The sequence below is a fragment of the Stegostoma tigrinum genome, chromosome 1, assembly GCF_030684315.1.
Source record: "Stegostoma tigrinum isolate sSteTig4 chromosome 1, sSteTig4.hap1, whole genome shotgun sequence".
Taxonomy (NCBI): domain Eukaryota; kingdom Metazoa; phylum Chordata; class Chondrichthyes; order Orectolobiformes; family Stegostomatidae; genus Stegostoma; species Stegostoma tigrinum.
In genome coordinates, this window is record NC_081354.1 from 167,818,347 (window position 1) to 167,840,077 (window position 21,731).

Genomic DNA, 21,731 nt, shown 5'->3' on the forward strand with positions numbered 1-21,731 from the left:
TCATGACATTATTCCAGCCATCTCTCCAATTGTTTTTTGATGTTGGCGATGATAACCTTTGCCTTTGTATTTCAATGGAGCACTGTTCTATACTGACGGACCTTGTTGCCTTTTTGCTTCCTACTTACCCTTCTGTCTTAAAGGACATCCTAACAAATTTTCTGAAGAAGTGTCCCGACCTGAAACATTAACTTTCTTGCTCATCTGGTACTGCCTGGCTCATTGTGTTCCTCCAGCTCCACACTGTGTTATCTCTGACTCCAGCATCAGCAGTTCTTGCTCTCTCTAACAAAGTTGTAATTGGTAATTACTAATGCAACATCTGGTAATCTGGTGGGCTTTAATGTGAGCAGCTTTTAGTGCATTCAAAGTCTTCTGATTTGTATCTCTCTTGTAGTTTAACGAGAGTGGGACTTGGTTTCAATTTCAGGTCCTTACAAGTGGCGTGAGCCTTTAACCATACAGCATTTTTCAAACCCAGCTTACCATTTGCTGGAAGTATTACTGTAGATGATGTTGTCAAAGAATGTTCCGTTTCGTCTTTGCACGCCACGTGAGAATGCCAGACAATGACTGTTCAATCAAGCTGAAAAACTGTTAGTTCCCACCTTGATATGCAGTACGGCTGATATTAATAAGAGTACAACAACTTTGTTTTGAATGAAAGACCTTCAAAGGCTGCTTCCTAACCTTCATTCACACCAGGGAATGGTCTGTATCACAGTCAATGGTGTGCTAACTCAGTGTGGTGAGAATGCAGTTGAAAGAGTCACCTCTGGAGTTGACCAGATCCAGCAAGTGCCAATATCCTGATTGTTGATAGCCCCAGGACATTGTGGCATGGCTTGTTCTGAAAGAAAGTGGTCTTTGCACAAAACCACAGCAATGTTTGATTAGTCTCTGTTTTGTCTTTGATATGGCCATTGTATATGGCCAGTGCATATGACAGAATCACAAATGTGCTATTTCTCACCAATGTCAAAATCTACAAAAATGCTCAAAAAAATTCTTCTTCCAAATGCCCAAAGTTCATTCATATGTGAGAGGCTCTTCTAATCTCTCCCTAATATTGATGACACTGATTACAAGTAGAAATAAATTGGCCTTGAAATAACCCTCTTTTCAGTTCAAATCTTTGATCTCCATTGCATTTTTCCAGTTAATATTATCACTTTGATCAACGATTCACTGAACCTTCTGTCTACTTCCTCTATTGCCTAATATAAATTCGTTCACAGACACTCCTATCCTTATCGTGTTGAAACCAAAACTTTTTGCTTGGGTTTCTATTATGCCTCAGTGCTCTCCAGAATCTCGAGGCTGGTTCTCTTTTACTTCTTTCAACTTTACCTTCCTCCTCCTGCGACACAATTTTTAACATTGGCATTAGGAAACAATTGCACCTGATTTACATTGCCTTTCGTCCTCACTTCAGCCTTGGTGCTATCTTGCAGACTGGGCTTACAACCTTTAGCTACATTTCTTAACTTAAAAATACAGCATTTTGCTTTATCAACTTTGGCCCTTGGAGTAATCTCAATGTATCTGAAAACCAGTATTAACCAAGTCATTCACTGCAATGCTGCTGTATGTACTTTAAGGCCATGCAGTCTTAGAAGCAGACATGTCAATTCTACCCTTGGGTAATATTCATAAATTTTAATTGGTGTTTGAGCAAGATTGTTGAGAGCAACAGAAGGCTCCCTCAAGTCCTTAGGGAGTCATTTTACAGATTGAATGAGTGGAACACAGCCCTGCAATAAAACCATTTTCTAATGTAATTTTGAGGTGATTCAATGCTAATATGGGTAAGTAAATCCACGGATTAAAACAAGAACATACAGCCAGAGTCAATTCAGAATAGGCAATTTTGAGAGTGCAGATAACAGAGATTAACAGACAATTTCCTCACTTACTTTTCTTGCATAGAATAATGGTAATGTGAATAATTGAAAGGTTGTTGTAAACCATGAGAGCAAAGTTCAGGCAGTTTACAGTGAATTATTTTAATTCTGGCAGAGGATTTGTGATTTTTTTTTTCATTTCTTGCGCTAGCCATCATCTGTTTTCTTACATACTTCATCATCTCTGTTAATATGAGAGTAGAAATTTTTCTGGGCATCATGTTTATCGTATTAATTTATAATAATGAACTCAGTCTTTCGTTTCTCAGTTTAAACAATGAAAATGGCGGAGCAAGCACACCTTAAACCTTGTCGACACAGGACCCGCTCTCAGTTTGAAGATGAGTGTAGCTCGAGAGAGAGGTGTAGCAGATTCTGCATTCAGATAGTGATCCCACTAGGAGAATTCCAGATAAAAAAGATGACAACAATTAAAAATTTCAATCAGCTTCCTTGGTAAGGGAGCAAATGGTTTTGTCTGGATGAAGGATCATGCACCTTGTCATTGTCATAACTCGATCGAAGTTCACATTGATTGCCACAAAGGTGGTGTAAAAGAGAGGTCTTTCAATAGATTGTGCATTATAGAAATACAATAATAGAAGTATAATAATTCCCTGTCACTTATATATAGTATAATAGAAGTACATATATACACTTATAGTATAATAGAAGTAATACAGCTTCCAGCTGTACTTTCAATAGAAGTACAGCTGGAAAAGGGAACAAAGTATAAAATGTTGGCAATGCTCAGCAAGTCAGGCAGTATCTATGGAGAGAAATGTTTCAGGTTGAGATCTGAAGTTTGAAGGCATGAGGACAATAGTTTGCAAATGGCTGTATGAGCTGGAAAAGAAAGTGGGAAATGCCAAGAGTAAATTGCTAATGGTTGGGCAAGGAAGATCACACTTAGTCTCTAGTATGAAGTATTTAACATTCGTTCAGCCATGATCTATTTGGGCAAACTACTTATTTTTCCACACAGAAGCATTTAGGGGGGACAGCCCACTTGCATTGCAACACCTGGGAGCAGTCAAAATTGACACATTAAGCAGGTTTGAGCATAAAATGGAAAGAAAACATGAAAGTGAAGCTAACCCTATTACTTGAAAGCTAGGAACTCTGTTGCAAATGCAAGTCTTTATAAGATGATTGTAAGAATATTGTTTGCAGATTAAAGGAGCTAAGGTTAGACAATAGCCGAACAGAATACTAATGAAAACAATCAATATTTATTAGTTACAAACTATACACAGAAGCACAGTACAGCTTTATTCCACCAGAACTCTGTTCCATGATCTGACTGCATCATGGCGTAACCCAACACTGCTTTTGGAAGAAGTGTACACCAGGCTTGAAGCATTAACTCTGTTTTCCTCCCTCTCCTCAGATGCTGGCAGACCTGGTGAGCGTCTGAAGCATTCTCTGTGCTTGTTGCAGCCCTTCCCTCTGCACTTCTGCAAAAATGAAAGGTGATAAAAGTAAAACTGACAAACATTCCATGCAAAATGGCAAAATTGCATAAAAAGCAACAGATCCGTCTAGTAAGCCAGAGCAGCTATGAACTACATTCTTATCGGTGTGGGAAAGACTGTTTCAAAGAGTATTTCACCTTGAATTTCTCTGAAGAGCAAGGAAAGACTACAATTAATGGTACCAAATATTAAGTACATAGGTTATGTATTGACAGCAAAGACCTTCAACCAGACCCTGAAAAATTGAGAGCTGCAGCAGTGATCAGCAATGGCCAGATGTAAAAGCAATGCAACAATGTTTTGGGGTTAATGGGAACTGCAGATGCTGGAGAATCCAAGATAACAAAGCGTGAAGCTGGATGAACACAGCAGGCCAAGCAGCATCTCAGGAGCACAAAAGCTTTTGTGCTCCTGAGATGCTGCTTGGCCTGCTGTGTTCATCCAGCTTCACACTTTGTTATCAACAATGTTTTGGGTTTAACATCTATTTGACAAAATTCTTTCCCAATTTGTCTCTGGGGTGAGAATGATTACGCCAAGGCACAGCCAGGGACTTGCAGTGGTACTGGGGTATGGTAAGAGAAACAATGTTCGCTAAAATTGATGAACTAGTGATGTTGATGCTCGTGCTGATTACTCCTGTTTAAATGGCATAGTCGCCTTCAGTGTGACATGAGAAGAAACCCCAAATCAGTAAGTACAACTGGATGCATTTGAATCTGGGACACTAACACAAAGAAAATTACACTACTCTCACATTGAGGAAGAGCTCCTGGTCACTGTCTTTGTTTATGAACGTTTTCATCCTTCCCTACTTGGAAAAGTTAAAGTGATGATCAAATCCAACCACAAGTCATTTTCCTCAAAACCACGGCTGACTGTTCCAAAGCATCCTCAAGGATTGCTATTCCAATTATAATGAAATCATCTGGATATGACTTAAAAGGAAATGAAGCACATCAACATTGCAGACATGCTGACAAGAGCAGCGCTCCCCATGAGGAATGTACAAGATGCGGTGAAATCTTCCAGATCCAACATGAAGCAACAGCTCAACATGCAAGTTATCAACCTAGGTGGGCAGATCAGTGGCAGATGGAACTTATCCCTGAAAAGCACAAGGTGATGCATTTTGGGAAATATATCAAGACAAGGGAGTACTCAATGAATGGCAGGAAACCAGCAAGCTCAGAGAAACAGAGGGATCTGAGCGTTCTTGTCCACAGATCCCTGAGGGCAGCAAGACTGGCAAGTAGGGTAGTTGAGAAGGCATGGAGGGCACTTACTTTCAACAGTCATGGCATTGATTATAAGAGCAGAGAGGTTATGTTGGAGCTGTACAGGAAGTTGTGAAGACTACATCAGGAGTTCTGGTCACTGGAATATATGAAGGATGTGATTGCATCCAAGGTGGCATAAAGGACATTCACCAGGATATTGTCTGGGATGGGGCAGTTTAGTATGAAGAGTCGTTGGATAAGCTCTGGCTGTTTTCTTTACAGCAGAGAAGGCTGAAGAGAGTCCTGATTGAGGTGTGTAAGATTATGATGGGCATGGACAGGGTGGATAGAAAGCAGTTCTCCTTCTTAGTTGAAGGGTCAATAATAAGGGGTCTGTATTTTAAGGTGAAAGGCAGAGGGATCTTGAGGAAACGTATTTTCGCTCAGAGGATGGTATGAGTATGGAATGCACTGTCTACAAGGGCAGTTGATGCAGGAAACTTCCCAAATTTCAAGAAAGTACTTGCTTGAGAACTTGAAAATTAATACCATTCAAGGCTATGGGCTAAATGCTGGAAAGCGGGATTGGTGTAGATTTAGGATAGTTTTTGTGTAGACTTGAAGGGCTGACGGGTCTCTTCTGTACCGTATGATTCTAAGGTGGTACATTGGAGAAGGGAAATAAAATGATTATTTCTAAGGGGTTGAGAGGAGAGATACTAAAGTACTTCCATGTAAGGTGCTGAGGAATTGAGTCCAGACTAAGAAAAGAGAGAAATTTGCTTTAGTGGTTAAACATGAAAACAAAATCAAAGACAATAGCAGCCAGTGCCTGCAATGTTACCAGGCAGAGCAAGATAGAAAAACGCTGATGATAAATGACATGCCAGACAGATCTGAGATGAAACTGGGAGTACAGCTCTTCTTGATTATCCTGTCACCATCAGCAACTTTTCCCATCTTGCTGACGACTAAGGAAGATGGACCAGTCACCAAAAATAACTACAGTTAAGATTGTCGAAAGCATAATTCAACAACAAAGACATTCACGGGACGTTGTCACCAGAGATAATGGCCCACGGTTCACAAGTGAATCGCTCAGCTGCCTCAAAAATTGGAAAACACAACACCAATTATCACTTTCATTCTGTCCGCACTCAAGTGCAAATGCTTAAAACTGAAAGTGCTGAAAGAGGCAGTGAAAATCATCAAGGGATTTATAAAGAGTTAAAGCAAATCCATCACAGATGTATGCAAGACAATTTCACGTTGAGATTTCAATCAATAAACAAACCTATGGAAGGAACAAAAGTAACCCAGTACAGAGAATAATGTCACATTGTACACAATCTTAAAACAGCGAAAAAGAGTGCCACACCATTGCCAGAGATGAGCATACTCACAGCTGAAGAATTGGATGGTCAGGAAGGTATGAACATGACAATACACAGTCCAAGATCAATCAGCAGAACAGGACCATCAGACCGAGACCATCAGACCGAGACCATCAGACCGAGACCATCAGACCGAGGCCATCAGACCGAGGCCATCAGACCGAGGCCATCAGACCGAGACCATCAGACCGAGGCCATCAGACCGAGACCATCAGACCGAGGCCATCAGACCGAGGCCATCAGACCGAGACCATCAGACCGAGGCCATCAGACCGAGGCCATCAGACCGAGACCATCAGACCGAGGCCGTCAGAACCAGAAGAGTTTGGCAACACAGTAATGAAAATGGAACAACAGGCACCACAGCAACAACAAATGACATGGGATCAACCCTCCCAGGGGAAGGAACACCACCCCAGGCAAACAGTCAATGGCAACACATACATGCTTCATTAAATAGCCAGCGTGATTTACTGCCTATGTACAGTATGCAGGGACTGGTGAGAATAACAAACTGCTAATGCATGGAAACAAGCATGTCTGTATTGATTAAATTGGAGAACTCGAAATGTAACTTTTCTCTGTATAAAATAGGATTGAAATGCAATCATGGACAAATGTCATCGCCATGTGATATTTGTCATAAGGTACCTTCATTCCACTGTAGAAGAAGGCCTCTTAAGAAGACCTTGTAAAGACTCCATTCTGTCCAGACTGCTGCCTTGTGAACACAGAATAATATAGAAAGGAAGAGAAATTCCCTTCAGGAAATATCCATGTTCCCCAGTGCCACATGTGAGCTTTTCAAGTACAGATTAGGAGAGCCTTTCTATGAAGCTTCAGAACACAGAGTAACAATAATCACTGTCTTAGGAAAAAAATGTAGAATATTTGGCAAAGATTAATGCAAGGATTTAAACTTATTTACCTTCTTATCCACTTGAAGTGCCCCGATTAAGGTCTTGCAAAGCTTAAACTCCAAATGCTTTGACATTCAAAGTTTTTTTAATAACTGAAAGATATCACCTTACATATGAAGACATCACAATTCATCTGGTACATTTTGCTCTTTCAATATTTTACTACCATCTCTTTGCAGCTACTTCTGTCACTATTCAACCTATTTATTTTGTTTCCTATATTAGGACATGCAATGTGGATGCCATTGGTCAATACATGAATCACAGATGTAGACAGTGAGGTGGAAGCAAGCCAGGACAGAACCTAATATCCTCCCAATATCCACCTCCCACCTCTATAATAAACTCCCACTCTTGTGTTGCAGCTCTTGCCAAATGGCTTCACTGTTTAAACAGCTTTAAGTTGTGAATATTTTCTAAGCAACTTGTTGGAGGATTTTATTACACACCTCTGAAGCAGGTGGGACTTGAACTCATGATCCCTAGCTCAGAGGACACCACCACTGTGTCACGTGCTTTAAGCTAATGGTGGTAACTTACCCTGTATTCATGAGGCCCACATTCTCACTGTTCTTTTTAAGTGGCTAATGCAAATGTTTCACATTAGGGTAAGTATCTCCCCTCCCCCACTGCTGGCCATGGCCATTCAATAATCTCTTCCAAAACAGTACTCATTGCCATGGAAGAACACAGTGCAGTAGGAGGCCATCAGTCTGTAATGAAAGAACTATCCATCCAGTTCTCTTCTCCTGTTTCCCAACAGTTGTCCAAATGTTCCTTTATAAGCATTTATCCAATTTCCTTTCTAATGTTATTGTTGAATTTGTTTCCACCACTCTTTCAGGCAAAACAATCTGCATCACAGCAATTCACTGCATTAGTTTTTTTGCTATGCCTCCTCTAATTTTGTCAGCGGTTGCTTTAGATCTGTGCCTCTACTCTAAGGAGAACAAGTTTAGCTTTCTCTGTTTCCCCATGTACTTGAAGTAATCTCCTCAGCACCATCTCTAAGGATTTGATGTTCTTCCTTTTGGCTGCAATACTCCAGCTGGGGGCTAGCCAGTGTTTTACAAAAGTTAAGTATAACTTTCTGCTTATATAACTTCTTAATAAAGCCACAGAGCCTGTATGTGTTTTTAACAACATTATTACTTAGCCCTGCCAGTTTTAAGTATGTGCATTCCAAACATCTAAATTCCTTCATTTACCACACACACCCAACTAAATTTAGACTGTAGGCCATAAGATATGGGGGCAGAATTAGGCCATTCAGCCCATCAGGTCTGCAGCACCATTCGATCATGGCTGATATGTTTCTCATCCGCATTCACCTCTGGCTGATGAAACTTCTCCTCATCTCAGTTTTAAAGGGTCATGCCTTCACTCTGAGGTATGATCTTGGATCCAAGTCTCTTGTACCGATGGAAGCATCTTCTCTACGTTCACTCGAGTCCAGGCCTCTCAGTATTCTATAAGATTCAATCAGGTCCTCCATCCATCTTTCTAAACTCTATCATCAAGTACAGAACCAAGTCCTCAACTGTTCCTCATATCTGCCTGGGGTCATTCTTATAAAACTCCTCTACACTTACTCCAAGGCCAACACATCCTTCCTTAGATAAGGGGCCCAAAACAGTTTGCAATATTCTTAACGCAGTTTGACCAGAACCTTATACATCCTCAGCAATGTATCTTTGCTCTTGCATTCTAGCCCTCTTGAAATGAATGCTAACATTGCATTTGCCTCCCTAACTGCCAATTGAACCTGCAAGTTAACCTTAACAGAATCTTGAACTAGGACTCCCAAGTCCCTTTGTGCTTCAGATTTCTGAAGTCTTTCCCCATTTAGGAAATAGTCCACACATCTATTCTTCCTACCAAAGTGCATAACCTCACACTTTTCCACATTGCTTTCCATTTACCACTTCTTTTCGCACTTTCCCATCTTGTCTAAGTCTACCTAGAGCCTCCCTGGCTACTCAACACTCCCTGGCTCTCCACCTATTTTTGAATCGTCTGCAAACTTAGCAATAATGCTCTCAGTTCCTTCATCCAGATTGTTAATATATAACATGAATAGTTGTGGTCCCAACACTGATCCCTGAGGAATTCGACTAGTCACTGGCTGCCATTCTGAAATAGACCCCATTATCCACCCTCTCTACCTTCTGCAAGTCAGCCACTCTATCCATTGCCAGTACCATGCCTCAACACCATATGCTCTTATCTTATTTAGCAGCCTCCTACACGGCACCTTGTTAAAGGGCTTCTGGAAGTCCAGATAGATCACAACAATTGGGTTTACATTGTATAACTTGCTCATTGCCTCTTGAAGAAATTCTAAGAGATTCATCAGACATGACCTCCTTTTGATGAAGCCATGCTGACTCAGCCCTGACTCATTCTACCATGCACTTCCAAGTATTGTCATCTCTTCCTTAATAGCAGCCTCTAAAATCTTACCAGCAAATGAGGGCATGCTATGCAACCTATAACTCCCTGCCTTCTGACTCCCCACTTCTTAAACAGGGTGTTACATTAGCCATTTTCCAGTCCTCTGGTACCCTCCCTGACTCCAGTGATCCCTGAAAGATCATCACCAATGCCTCCACAAGCTCCTCAGCTATCTCCTTCAGAATTCTGTAGTTCATCTAGATTGGGACCCTCAGACTTTTTAGCTTCTCCAGCACCTTCTCCTTAATGATGTCCACTACACTAACCTCTTCTCCCGACTGTATTCTGGTATGTTGCTGGTGTCTTCCACCATGAGGGCTGATGAAAAGAATCTGTTCAGTTCCTCTGCCATTTCTTTGTTCCCCATTACGACTTTTCCAATGACATTTTCCAGCAGTCCATTGCCACTCTGGCCTCTCTCTTACCTTTTACACTTCTAAAAAAACTCTTGCAATCATCTTTAATATTACTAGCTAGCTTACCTTCATAATTTACCTTATCCCACCTCCATACTTATTGATTTTTCTGGTTACCCTGTTCTAGTTCTTAAAAGGCTTTCTAATCCTTTGGCTTCCCACTGATCTTCACTACATTTTATGCTTTTCCTTTTGCTTTTTTAGAACATAGAACACAGAACATTACAGTGCAGAACAGGCCCTTCGGCCCTCGGTGTTGCGCTGACCTGTGAACTAATCAAAGACCCTCCCCCTACACTATCCCACCATCATCCATTTGCTTATCCTTTTGGCTGTCCTGACTTCCCTTGTCAACCATGGTTGCCTTGTTACATTTCCACGTCCTTGGGATAAATTTCTGCCATGCCTCCCGAATTACACCTGAAACTCCTGCTATTGCTGCACGACTCTATTCCTTGGTAGGGTCCTCTTCCAATACGCTCTGGCCAGCTCCTTCTTCATAGAATCATAGCACTCCCACAGTGTGGAAGCAGGCCATTTGGCCCATCAAGCCCACTCTGAAAGTCTGAAGAACGTCCCACCCAGACCCACCACCCTACCCAGTCCCTGTAACCCTGCATTTCCCATGGCGAGTCCACCAAACCTGCACATCTTTGGATTGTGGGAGGAAACCAGAGCACCCAGAGGAAACCCACAGACATGGGGAGACTGTGCAAACTCCACTCAGACTGTCTCCTGAGAGTGGAATCTCCATGTCCCTGGCACCGTGAGGCAGTAGTGCCATCTTCTGAGCCACCGTACTGCCCAAAATTAGCAGCAGTGGGATGTGTTTGTAGTTACTTCACTCAATTGCAATACCATTACATCTGAGTCTAGCTTCTCCCTCTCAAACTGCAGGGTGAATTCTATCATGTTATAGTCACTGCTCCCTCTTGCCATGGGAAATGCAGGGTTACAGGGACTAGGTAGGGTGGTGAGTCTGCATGGGAGATTCCTTCACATTAACCTCCCTCTCTCAGATGGTAGTGAATCAGTGGAATTCTCTTAAAGCATCGGACTGTTGATTCTGGGTCACTGTATATTCAAGGCTGAGATAAACAGAATTTTTAATCAGTAAGGGAATGAAGGGTTATGGGTAAAGGCAAGGAAGTGCTAAGGACTATCAGATCAGTCATGATTTCATGGAAAGGCAGGACAGACTTGATGGGCTGAATGGCCTGATTCTGCCCTATATCTAATGGTCTTACAAAAAAGAGAAGTTAAAGCAAAAAGTGGCTGTCCAATATCCAATATGACAATATTACCGAGCAAAGAGATTATTAAACTAACATAAAGCAGTCTTCAATAGCTTTGCTTGATGTAAAAGGAAAATACCTTAGTCTAGCAGTGTGATTCTTCAAGGGAAGCCAGAGCACAGCTGCAGTCAACGTGAGGCTGAGCAGAATGTGAGCACTTTCAGTAATGGAGACGAAAAAAAACAAAAACAAGTAAACAACCTCAAGAACTTAGAAAATTCCTGGATCCTAATTTACTCTACAAGAGAGGTTTGATCACATCGAAGGACAAAATCAAAATTGGGCAGTTGGAGAAAGAGATTTTTAAGACGCAGCTTGCCTTCAGAATTAGCTCAAAAGTCTGAAGCAGGGCAAGTCAAAATTTGAGATAGCAAGAACTGCAGATGCTGGAGTGAGAGTCAATACATTGTGGAGCTGGAAGAACACAGCAGGTCAGGCTGCATCAGAGCAGCAGGAAAGTCAACATTTCAGGTTTACACCCTTCATCAGGACTAGCCCCAGCCCTGATGAAGGACGTAAACCTGAAACATCAACTTTCCTGCTCCTCTGATGCTGCACGATCTGCAGCACTGCTTCAGCTCCACAATGTATTGACAAAGTCAAAATTTGACTTTATTTCATAGGAACAGTAGATGTTGCTACTGCAAGGTGAGACATTAGTAAGACATCAGATCAATTAAAATAAGTTGTAAAATTCTTAAATTTGATCATTGTTACAACCTTAGAAGAAATTAGATTCAAGAAAAGGCCAAATTAAATAGAAGGTTCCAAAATCAGATGAACTGGCACATGTTTTTACAAATGACCTTCACAGACCAATTAGTTAAAGGATAGGAATATGAAGCCCTAGATCCTGAGTTAATACAAGACCACATTGCAGCTGATAGGGTTGTTGTAGAATCACAATCAGACCTATTGCAGTCTAAGGAAAACCTCATCCTGGCAAAAGCAACTTAGCTGGAGAGACAAGCAGAGGTCCATAAGAACAATCTGAGAAGTTAAGAAAAGTCATAATTCAGGACACTTTTAGCCACCAGACACTTTGTTAACCATAGGACTGTAAAAGAAACACAGAAAAGAAGGTACAACTGGGAGGGAAAGTGAAAATGCCGTTATTGCCTGCCAATGCTATTGTGCAAATAAAAACAGACATGAACACTATCCTGCAAATAAAACTGAATGACTTCACTGTGTGAAAGTTGGCCATTTTGGGATGACACAAGGTAAAATCTCTACATTCATGTTCCAAAGGAAAGGTTTGTATATAGCCTCACAATGGAATTGAATAATTTCCTTCAGAAGAGAAACAAAAATACTTCCTTTTTTGCGATAAATGGCCCTAATTTTGGAAATCAAATCCATACATCAGACATGTGAATAGTTTTAAAATACACACAGAAGCAAGTGTAACAGTTTTATCAGGCAATGAACCATGATTATCAATGCACTGCCAGCCAATAATCAACAGAAACACAGTTACTCGGCCCATGAGATACTGAAATAAAAATCAAGGGAAAGGTGCAGGCAATACTCTAGAACAAGAGAAAGCAGATCTATGGATAATCAGATATTGTGGATCTGCCATTGTGCCTTTGCTATTAATGTGCTCCAGAACATAGGTATATGATTTTGAGAATTCACATTTTTTGCTAAGTATCAGGTCTTTTTTTTGTAGACAATTCAAAACTACTTTATCCTCAGGTTACGTTTGTTGATGCACGCATTATGAACTACAGATGTTGCCTATAAGGCCTATTACCACCTTAAGACACTATAGAATGTGCAACATAGCTCTTTAGAAAAAACTTCCTTTGCTGACATTATAAAGAATGCCAAAGAAATAAAAAGAAACCTTCAGAAATAAGTAGTGAAGGCTGTCAGTAACTCTGAATTCTCATCCAGACAGATTTGAAAAGGCGCCAATAAAATGTGGAGCTGGAGGAGCACAGCAGGTCAGAGACCATCAGAGAAGGAGGAAAGTCGGCGTTTCGGATTGGGATCCTGCATCAGGACTGGGGAGGGGGCAGGGAGCTCAGAAATAGGTAGAGGGAGTGGTGTGAGGCTGGGGGAATGTAGGTGGAATGCAATAGATGGATGTGGGTAGAGGGTCGTAGAGACGGGTAAATGGAAAGGGTGCGGCAGATAGGTGAGAAAGACCACTACTTGCATTCAGCTTTGTGAAGTTCACCAAAGGACCTCAGACAGCACCTTCCAAACCATCAACCACTTCGAGCTAGAAGGATAAGGGCAGCAGGTACATGGGAACATCACCAACTTCAAGTTCCTTTCCAAACCACTCACCATCCTGACTTGGAAATATGTTGCTGTTCCTTCACTGTCGCTGGGTCAAAATCCTGAAATTCCGTCTCTATGGGCACTGTGGGTCAACCCACAGCAGGTGGATGGCAGTGGTTGAAGAAAGCAGCTCACCACCACCTTCCCAAAGGTAACAAGGGACAGGCAAAAAAAGTGCTGGCAAGCCAGCGATGCTCATGTCCCATAACTTGGTAATAAAAAAATAGATTCAGCCACAGTGCTCAGAGAGAGAACAGGTTCAATCATCTGTGCAGTGGCTTGGAATATTACAATTATTAAGCAAAGTGATTTCTAATTGACTGGAATGTATAAAATGTGGACCAAATCAGAGGGAACCCCTCATCTCTGATCATCATTGCTTACTTTTTCAAGAGATGGCCTGGTGGCACAGTGGCTCAGTGGTTAGCATTACTATCTCACAGCACCACAGACCTGGGTTCAATTCCACCCTAGGGTGCCTATCTGAATGGAGTTTGCACATTCTCCCTGTATCCCCATGGGTTTCCTCTGAATGCGCTTGTTTACTCCCACAGTCTGAAGATGTGTGGGTTAGGTGGATTGGCCATGCTACATTGCCCATGATGTCCACAGATGTGTGGAATAGGCATGGGAATTGTAGGGATAGGGTAACAGATGGGTCTGGGTGTGATGGTCTTCAGAGGCTTGATGAGCCAAATGGCCCACTTCTACTCTGTAGGAATTCTATATGTAACGTCACATGTTTGCATTGAGACAGATATTTGAATTTTAAAGGAGATTTATGTAACTCCTGACCAGTGAGTCTACAGCTTGCAAAAGATTAATTCATTATTTTGCAGATCATTTGTGGATTTGTATACCCTACAGGTTCCTGGGGATATCCGTCACCCGATGGTGATGCTGAAAGAGGAGTCAAAAGTATCAGAACACCATTAAAACAAAATGTAATCTTGGAAACTGCATGCCTCACCTACAGATCTATTCCATTACAATGTAAGTTAGTACCATCATAATTGTTGCAGGGAAGGAAGGTAAAAACACAACATCCACCCAAAATATTATTTTCTGGACCAGAAGTGCAGGATTATCAGGGAGTTCAAAACAAAGAAAGGTCTAACAATGCAACAAGCTTGTTAACCATGACAGGAACCTACTCAATTTGAGTTGAGGAAAAAGTTTGTGGGTACAAAACAGAGAAGGAGTAGTTGTCCAGGGAGACAATGAACAGTTATTTAGCTTGGCACATGCTTCAGAATGTACCAGAAATGGAAACAGGAGAAATCATACTCTATTCATCAGTGACTTCAATCAGTCATATATTTGGATGAACCAGAGGTTGAATCAGAAATTCAGAGTGATCCAGATACTAAACCTTGGCAAATACTGTATCCACACTGCAACCGAGACACTATACTATAAGCCAATATCTATAGAATCATTTTACCTCAATATACGCATGAGTTCAGTTTTCACTGCTGTACCCTTTACCCAGCATGTTGTTCCTAAAGCAATGTTCTTTTCCCAGTTGTTACTAAAATTGGGATTACAATGACAGCCAGCAAAAGATTTGTTCATCTCCAATCAGCATTCCTGCTGATCTTAACTGAGCCAATGATCCTTCCATATTGGGACTTTGAGCCCCAGGACGTTAAAGGAGGCCAAGATGAGGTTAACATAGAACATAGAAAAGTACAGCACAGTACAGGCCCTTCAGCCCATGATGTTGTGCCGTGGAATAATCCTAATCCAAAAATAAAATAACCTAACCTACATTCCCCTCAATTCACTGCTGTCCATGTGCATGTCCAGCAGTCGCTTAAACGTCACTAATGACTCTGTTTCCACGACTACCACTGGCAAACTATTCCACGCGCTCACAACTCTCTGGGTGAAGAACCTCCCTCTGACGTCTCCTCTATAGCTTCCTCCTAACACCTTAAGACTATGACCCCTCGTGGCAGTCAATCCTGCCCTGGGGAAGAGTCTCTGGCTATCGACTCTATCCATGCCTCTCATTACCTTGTACACCTCAATCAGGCAACCTCTCTCCCTCCTTCTCTCCAGAGAGAAAAGTCCGAGCTCAGTCAACCTCTCCTTGTAAGACAAGCCCTCCAGTCCAGGCAGCATCCTGGTAAGCCTCCTATGCACCCTCTCCAAAGCCTCCACATCTTTCCTATGATAGGGCGACCAGAACTGGGCACAATATTCCAAGTGTGGTCTCACCAGGGTTTTGTAGAGCTGCAGCATAACCTCGTGGCTCTTAAACTCGCTCCCCCTGTTAATGAAAGCCAAAACACCATATGCTTTCTTAACAACCTTATCCACCTGGGTGGCAATTTTGAGGGAGATATGCACTTGAACACCAAGATCCTGCTGTTCCTCCACACTGCCGAGAATCCTGCCTTTAATCCTATATTCAGCATTTAAGTTCGACCTTCCAAAATGCATCACTTCGCATTTATCCAGGTTGAACTCCATCTGCCATTTCTCAGCCCAGCTCTGCATTCTGTCAATGTCTCACTGAAGCCTGCAATAGCCCTCGATACTATCAACAACACCTCCAACCTTTGAGTCATCAGCAAACATACTAACCCACCCCTCAACCTCCTCATCCAAATCATTTATAAAAACTACAAAGAGCAGAGGCCCAAGAACAGAGCCCTGTGGGACACCACTCAGCACTGACCTCCAAGCAAAATACCATCTCCAACCGCTCTCTGCCTCCTGTCAGCCAACCAATTCTGAATCCAGACAGCCAAATCACCCTGTATCCCATTCCTCCTGACTTTATGCATGAGCCTGCCATGGGGAACCTTATCAAATGCCTTGCTGAAGTCCATGTAACCACATCCACTGCTCGACCCTCGTCAACCTGTCTCTTGACTTCCTCAAAGAACTCAATAAGATTTGTAAGGCATGACCTGCCCCTCACAAAACCATGCTGACTCCCTTTAATCACGCTATGCTTTTCCAAATAGTCATAAATCCTATCCCTCAGAATTCTTTCCAAAACCTTGCTGACCACAGACGTTAAGACTGACTGGTCTGTAATTTCCAGGGATTTCCCTATTCCCTTTCTTGAAAAGAGGAACAACATTTGCCTCCCTCCAATCTTCCGGTACGACTCCCGTGGAGAGTGAGGAAGCAAAGATCTTCGCCAGCGGCTTAGCAACCTCCTTTCTCGCTTCCCGGAGCAACCTAGGTCTAGAAAGTCAATTTCAGAGAAAGATTACCAACAATCTGAGCTGGGAAGCCTCCTGCCAGTTTGAATCAGTGATTGTAGAGATTTGGGAAAAGATGGGACAGGTATGTAAAAATAAAAACAGACACATTGTAAAACATTTGGACAAAGACTTTGGTAGTATCCGGCTTGGAGGGATGAATGTCTGGGACCCGAGAGTAACATCTGTCATTGTGGTGATGCAAGAGATCACATGAGCAAATGAGTCTGATGGAGCAGATCATATCAGACTTCATAAAGCTATGTAGAGTTACTTAATATATAATAAACCTGTTATTGTTCAAACCTATAAAAGATTCATTGATCACTCCTGACCAAAGTAACCAAACATAAAATAGTTATTATTATAAAGTAGGAAACGTGGTAGCCAATTTGCTCATAGCAAGTTGGCACGGTGGCTTAGTGATTAGCACTGCTGCCTCACAGCACCAGGGATCCAGGTTCAATTCGAGCCTCAGGTCTGGAATGTGGGTGGAGTCTGTATGGAGTTTGCATGGTGCCCTCTTGTCTATGTGGGTTTCTGCTGGGTTTTCTGGTTTCCTCCCACAGCCCATAGATGTGCAAGTTAGGTGGATTGCCCGCAGTGTGTAGGTTAGATGGGTTACAGGGGTAGGGTAAGATGCTCTTCAGACAGTTGGAGTGGACTTGTTGGGCCAAATGGCCTGTTTCCACTTTGGAGGAGTTCTATTCTCCAAAAGAATCTGCAAACATTAATGATGAGGTAATTAGTTTGATTATTTCCAACATTGTTTGGGAGATACTGTTGGTCAGGATATCAGGAATAAATGTTTAAGATAGCATCAGGAGTGGGCTTAAACCTTCAAATTCTCTGAATCTGAGGCAATGGGACTACTACTGAGGCGCAGTAAATAACCTCAATGTTTAAACCATTAAATCTCAGTGTTTGTTTCAACTGACCATCTGTTTAAAAATACCATTGAAACAAATGGATGATGCATTTATAGTAGCTTAGTACACAAACAGGATGGTCTTTTCGAAGAGATAATAGGAACTGCAGAAGCTGGGGAATCCGAGATAATAAAGTGTGGCATCATTGTGGCACTGCAGGAGGCCCATGATGGACATGTCATCTAAAGAATGGGAGGGGGAGTGGAACCCGAAGGTTGCAGGACATGTCCATCATGGGCCTCCTGCAGTGCCACAATGATACCACCCGAAGGTTGCAGGAACAGCAACTCATATTCCGCTTGGGAACCCTTCAGCCCAATGGTATCAATGTGGACTTCACCAGCTTCAAAATCTCTCCTTCCCCCACCGTATCCCAAGACCAGCCCAGTTTGTCCCCTCCCCCCACTGCACCACACAACCAGCCCAGCTCTTCCCCTCCACCCACTGCATCCCAAAACCAGTCCAGCCTGTCTCTGCCTCCCTAACCTGTTCTTCCTCTCACCCATCCCTTCCTCCTACCCCAAGCCACACCTCCATCTCCTACCTACGAACCTCATCCCACCTCCTTGACCTGTCCATCTTTCCTGGACTGACCTATCCCCTCCCTACCTCCCCACCTATACTCTCCTCTCCACCTATCTTCTTTTCTCTCTATCTTCGGTCTGCCTCCCCCTCTCTCCCTATTTATTCCAGAACCCTCACCCCATCCCCCTCTCTGATGAAGGGTCTATGCCTGAAACATCAGCTTTTGTGCTCCTGAGATGCTGCTGGGCCTGCTGTGTTCATCCAGCCTCACATTTTATTATCTTGGATTCTCCAGCATCTGCAGTTCCCATTATCACTAATGATTGTGATGTGGTTATGCAGTAATTCGAAGAAATAAAGCAATTTACAGTAACTTACTATGAGACTCCACATCTCATTTACGTTCAATGTATCTTTTATTTTGTTTCAGATCTTGTCTTTCTTATGAGGGCTCAGGCCAGTGATCATCCAGGAGAAGAACTATCAAGTGAGATTACTATTTATTTTTATTACTTCTGCAATGGAAGAAAATGCCAGAAGTCCTTTGAAGTAATCTCTGTGTATTTTCAAGCCAATATAACACCACCAAGAGTGCAGGCATCTCTTCCTGATGAGCACTCCAATGTTATCAGTCAGGAGAAACACTTCTCTCATTCCATGGAGACAGAAAGACATTGGGCTTTATTTAAGTCTGTCAGAGACCTGCCCTGAAGTCACCTAATCAGACTGCAGCAGGCTCAAAAAATTTTTTCAGACACCTTTTTCTGTAGTTTTCCAGTGATCAAATTCCTGAAGAAAGATGCTAATCCAATGTGAAGCTGCCTTTGAAAGTGAGCCACTCCAAAGTGTCCCTTATGATCAATACTCAGTCAGGAACAGGAGCAATCAGACAAGGCCGGAAAATAGCAAATATAACCGATATGTTCAAGGAGGAAGAGCGGCAGAAAACAGGAAACAATAGGCTATTTAGCTTCGCGATAGTAGGAATTGCGGATGCTGGAGAGTCTGAGATAACAAGGTGTAAAGCTGGATGAACACAGCAGGCCAAGCAAGGCTATTTAGCTTGATGTCTTTAGTGGAAAAGATGTTTGAATTGACCATTAAGGAGGATATAACTGGACATTTGGAAAAATGCAACGTAATTGGAAAGAGTGTTAATTAATTTATTAGAATCCTTTGAAGTATTAATGTGCTGGGGATAAAGGGACATCTGTTGATGTACTATATTTGGATATCAGAAGGCATTTGACAAGGTGCCACATAACAGGGTAGGAGCTCATGGTGGTAAGTTTGCAGAAGTCTTGGCTGAATGTAAATGTGTAAAACAGTTGCTCCTGAGAAAGGGAGATCATTTAGAACAGTAGATTACCACAATCGAAGGAATTTAGTGTAAGTTTCCACACCAGAAGTGTTTGGTTATAACCCTGAAGGGGTATTTGAAGCTAAGAATGTATAAACACAGTTCTATGAAGGCTCAAGGAAGAAGCTCAAGACAGGGGAAATTGACGCCACAGCTAAATTAAACTCTATGTGTAATAGAATAGAATAGAACATTACAGCAGCACAGTACAGGCCCTTTGGCCTTCGATGTTGTGCCGACCTGTCATACCAATCTGAAGCCCATCTAACCTACACTATTCCATGTACGTCCATATGCTTATCCAATGACGACTTAAATGTAGTTAAAGTTGGTGAATCTACTACCATTGCAGGCAAAGAGTTCCATTCCCTTACTACTCTCTGAGTAAAGAAACTACCTCTGACATCTGTCCTATATCTTTCACCCTTCAATTTAAAGCTATGCCCCCTCATGCTTGCCGTCGCCATCCTAGGAAAAAGGCTCTCCCTATCCACCCTATCTAACCCTCTGATTATTTTATATGTTTCAATTAAATCACCTCTCAACCTTCTTTGAATGAAAACAGCCTCAAGTCCCTCAGCCTTTCCTCGTAAGACCTTCCCTCCATACCAGGCAACATCCTAGTAAATCTCCTCTGCAACCTTTCCAAAGTTTCCACATCCTTCTTATAATGCGGTGACCAGAACTGTACGCAATGCTCCAAGTGCGGCCGCACCAGAGTTTTGTACAGCTGCAGCATAACCTCTTGGTTCCGGAACTCGATCCCTCTCTTAATAAAAGCTAAAACACTGTATGCCTTCTTAACAACCCTGTCAACCTAGGTGGCAACTTTCAAGGATCTGTGTACATGAACACTGAGATCTCTCTGCTCATCTACACTACCAAGAATCTTACCATTAGCCCAGTACTTTGCACTCCGGTTACTCCAACCAAAGTGCATCACCTCACACTTATCCGCATTAAACTCCATTTGCCACCTCTCAGCCCAGCTCTGCAGCTTATCTATGTCTCTCTGCCACCTACAACATCCTTCTACACTATCCACAACTCCACCGACCTTGGTGTCGTCTGCAAATTTACTAACCCATCCTTCTACACCTTCATCCAGGTCATTTATAAAAATGACAAACAGCAGTGGACCCAACACCGACCCTTGCGGTACACCACTAGTAACTGGTCTCCATTTCCCATCAACCACCACACTCTGTCTTCTTTCAGCAAGCCAATTTCCAATCCAAACTGCTATATCTTCCACAATCCCATTCCTCCGCATTTTGTACAATAGCCTCCTGTGGGGAACCTTATCGAACGCCTTGCTGAAATCCATATACACCACATCAACCGGTTTACTCTCATCTACCTGTTTGGTCACCTTCTCAAAGAACTCAATAAGGTTTGGGAGGCACGACCTACCCTTCACAAAACCGTGCTGACTATCCCTAATCAATTTATTCTTTTCTAGATGATTATAAATCCTATCCCTTATAACCTTTTCCAACACTTTACCAACTACTGAAGTAAGGCTCACTGGTCTATAATTACCAGGGTTGTCTCTACTCCCCTTCTTGAACAGGGGAACCACATTTGATATCCTCCAGTCATCTGGCACTATTCCTGTGGACAATGACGAGTTAAAGATCAATGCCAAAGGCTCGGCAATCTCCTCCCTGGCTTCCCAGAGGATCCTAGGATAAATCCCATCCGGCCCAGTGGACTTATCTATCTTCACACTCTGTAGGATTTCTAATACCTCTTCCTTGTGAACCTCAATCCCACCTCGTCTCGTAGCCTGTATCTCAGTATTCTCCTCCACAACATTGTCGTTTTCTAGAGTGAATACTATCGAAAAATATTCATTTAGTGCTTCCCCTATCTCCTCTGACTCCACTCACAACTTCCCACTACTATCCTTGATTGGGCCTAATCTTACTCTCGTCATTCTTTTATTCCTTAAATACCTATAGAAAGCCTTAGGGTTTACAATGATCCTATCCGCCAGCAACTTCTCATGTCTCCTCCTGGCTCTTCTGAGCTCTCTCCTTAGGTCTTTCCTGGCTACCTAGTAACCCTCAAGCGCCCTAACTGAGCGTTCACATCTCATCCTAACATAAGCCTTCTTCCTCCTCTTGACCAGAGATTCCACCTCCTTCGTAAACCATGGCTCCCGCGCTCTACAATTTCCTCCCTGCCTGACAGGTACATACTTATCTAGGACACACAGGAGCTTTTCCTTGAATAAGCTCCACATTTCTAATGTGCCCATCCCCTGCAGTTTCCTTCCCCATCCTATGCTGCCTAAATCTTGCCTAATCTCATCGTAATT